The sequence below is a fragment of the Pinus tabuliformis genome, chromosome 8 (genome assembly GCF_031772625.1).
Source record: "Pinus tabuliformis cultivar Carrire ecotype Pingquan chromosome 8, CPIR1, whole genome shotgun sequence".
Lineage (NCBI taxonomy): Eukaryota > Viridiplantae > Streptophyta > Pinopsida > Pinales > Pinaceae > Pinus > Pinus tabuliformis.
The window spans coordinates 1,509,170,419-1,509,173,875 of record NC_142294.1 but is presented as its reverse complement, the minus strand read 5'-3'; the positions used below and the strand labels follow the sequence as shown (position 1 = coordinate 1,509,173,875).

General features: G+C 31.2%; 1 non-coding gene across 1 annotated transcript; it reads right to left on the bottom strand.

Annotated features, from left to right (window-relative positions):
- Nucleotides 1-2,300: 2,300 nt before the first annotated feature.
- On the bottom strand, nt 2,301-2,373 carry TRNAE-CUC (transfer RNA glutamic acid (anticodon CUC)). The gene has a single exon. It is a non-coding gene; the product is annotated as a tRNA-Glu (tRNA).
- Nucleotides 2,374-3,457: the final 1,084 nt, after the last annotated feature.

The following is a 3,457-nucleotide window of genomic DNA, read 5'->3' as shown; positions in this document are numbered from 1 at the left end:
TTAATAACATAACTGGTAAAACTCATATATTAATTTCCACTTATATGTAAGCTCACATCTCATCATAATATAGTTATATCAGTCTAGGTTCAATATATATTAAGCAAATGAATAACAATATAGGCCATGGTGTAGTTTAGTTGTTTAAAAGCCAAATTGTGGGGTGTCACATACTCAATTAAGTATGAGGCCATGTTTTTGAATAAGCCTTATTAGATAGTTGGTATGTGGCTACTGAATCTAGAAGGGTTGGCTTTATTAAATAAAACCACTTGGATGGTTGGTACTCATTAATGACAAGATCACAAATAGTTAGGGTTTCTTAGTAATAAACTATTTATAGAAGTATAAGACTATGTAATGTTTTGTCAAGTATTTTTAGTATAAATTAGCTCTGCTTATTTGGAGGTTGTCCCCTCATATAGATATATGAGCTTTATTATCTTTATAGATTAAGAATATAAGAGTTTAGACTATGCAAGTTCGTTACTCTTGTTTCCCCTATCTTACTTTCTATAGTTTATATCTAATTTTGATATTTGATCATTATTTACCATTTCAATTGACACTTCAAAGTGAAAGACAAATTTTGTGAAAAGAGAAGAATCACCTACAACTAAAATCTTCTTGATAAAGAATTAGAGAATATCATGCTAAACATCGGGGTCTTTTGAAATAAGGCCACCCACTACTCACTCAAAATTGGTTTATATTGACACAATAAAGAGACAATAATCCTAAAATGTGATATACACCATAATTCTATTATGGATACCATCTTGGACACTATGTAACTACTAGGATAAGTGTGACTCCCTTATAAACATAATTTAGGACTCAATGATGAGATGGGCTCCAAAGAACTAATAATGCCTTAGGAAGACTCCAAGCTCTAAAGTAACAATGATTTAAAACACCCCATCTCACTTTTATTTATATTGGTTTATATTGACACAACAAAGAGACAATAATCCTAAAATGTGATATACACCATAATTCTATTATGGATACCATCTTGGACACTATGTAACTACTAGGATAAGTGTGACTCCCTTATAAACATAATTTAGGACTCAACGGTGAGATGGGCTCCAAAGAACTAATACCACCTGAGGAAGACTCCAATCTCTAAGTAACAACGATTTAAAACACTCCATCTCACTTTTATTTATATTGGTTTATATTGACACAACAAAGAGACAATAATCCTAAAATGTGATATACACCATAATTCTATTATGGATACCATCTTAGACACTATGTAACCACTAGGATAAGTGTGACTCCCTTATAAACATAATTTAGGACTCAACGATGAGATGGGCTCCAAAGAACTAATAACACCTGAGGAATACTCCAAGCTCTAAAGTAACAACGATTTAAAACACCCCATCTCACTTTTATTTTGGTTTCCTTGTCATCCTTTATTTTGATTTCTTCTGAGTTGCAGTTCTTTTTACTTAGTCACACAGGGCAATGTGCTAAACCATGCCTACTTCAAGAACTAATAACGCCTGAGGAAGACTCCAAGCTCTAAAGTAACAACGATTTAAAACACCCCATCTCACTTTTATTTTGATTTCCTTGTCATCCTTTATTTTGATTTCATAGTATGTTAAGTTGCAGATCTTTTTACTAAGTCACATAAGACAATATGCTAAACCATGCCTACCTCTCTCAAAAGACCATTTAGGGATTCTAAGTTTTGAATATAATTAAAATAAACAATATTTTCAATCTTTTTTTTTTTAAAAACCATGCATATTTTTTTTTTTCTATACTTGTCATAGTATTTTGCAGTTCTTTTCACTTAGTTACATAAGACAATATGGTAAACCATGCCTACATCTCTAGAAAAACCATTTAAGAATTCTAAATTTTGAATATAACTAAAATAAACATTATTTTCGTTTTTTTTTAATAATCATACATACTTCTCTCACTTCTCTCAAAAGACCATTTAAAAATTCTACGTTTTGAATATGACTAAAATAAACATTATTTTCAATTTTTTTATTTGGTCTTAAACCAAGCCTACTCTTTTCTCTGAAAAGACCCTTTAGGGATTCTAAATTTTGAATATAACTAAAATAAACATTTTTTTCAATTTCAATATTTTTTCTTTTAAATGAATGGCAATGGGATTGTGAGTTCAATTCGGAAAACACAACGAGTACCATGCCTATTTCTCTCTTCTCTCGAAAGGCCATTTAGCGATTCCAAATTTTGGATATAACTTAAATAAACATTATTTTCAATTTCAAAACTTTTCCTTTTAAATGGATGGCGAGGGCAAAATTTTCCGTTGCCGGGACTTGAACCCGGGTCTCTCGGGTGAGAGCCGAGTATCCTAACCAACTAGACTACAACGGAACTGTTAAATACTGGTTAACTGAAAATATTTATTATACAATTAATCTGTCCTGGCAAGCAATTATAAAAACGCGCACAAAGGGCTGTTTAATACAGAGACAAACGGTGAAAGAAAGCGTTCAAAATAATGAATATCATATCATCTATTAATTGGTTTAGAATTTGTTGTTGTAAAGGCCACGTGAACGAAAAGAGAATTATCATATAATGCAGTGGCACAACTGGCTAAGTCGTGGCTGCTGAATGCTGATAGGCAGCGGCTATTGTTTGATCGAACTACAAATTGTTCAATGGCTTCAGAAACACGAATAATGAAAGTTTTATAATAACAATCGGCAGAGAGTACAATTTACTTATTAGTTTTATGAATCACGCCATGTTAGTGATTTCATCATTATATTACGTAAATATTAAAAAGTAAATATGGATTTAGAGAGGGTAGGTAGTTAATATTTGAAATATTATTGATTGATGTAGAGAAGATGACACTAATATTTAAATATCTTTAATTTATGATTATAAGATAAAGATTTGGATTAACAGAAAGATTAATTTGCCAAATTTCAATAAAAAGGATGTCTATAAGTATAATTATTCTCTTTTCCTTTCTTTTACCCAAAAATTGAATTGAATCCCAACCACAAACAAAACAAATTTCTTTCATCCTTAGCAGTAGCCACATTCTGCCTTCTTTGGCATTAACCTAGTCGGTCCTCTTTTATATAACCATAAAGCTAAGGATTTGTGATTTTTCCCCACTTTCCGTTCAATGGTAACAACAAATGTTAAAGCCATGGAGAATCGAACTTGCAATCTACCTACATTTTTATACTTAACTTTTAGTTAGGGATTTGTATTTAAAATTATAGAATAAATTGGCATACCCCTAAGTGGGGTAAAAACAACCTTGCAGTGAATCGTGATGGTTATGTTATTCAAATATTAGGGTTTTGTTTTTGGATGAAAAATGAAAACTTCAAGAGTCTTATAGAAAAGGTGAACACAAATGGATGCATGCTTGGAGAATGTGGTGTAGGAGATTCTAAATTAACCATTCATTGTAAATTGACAATAATTGCATTTT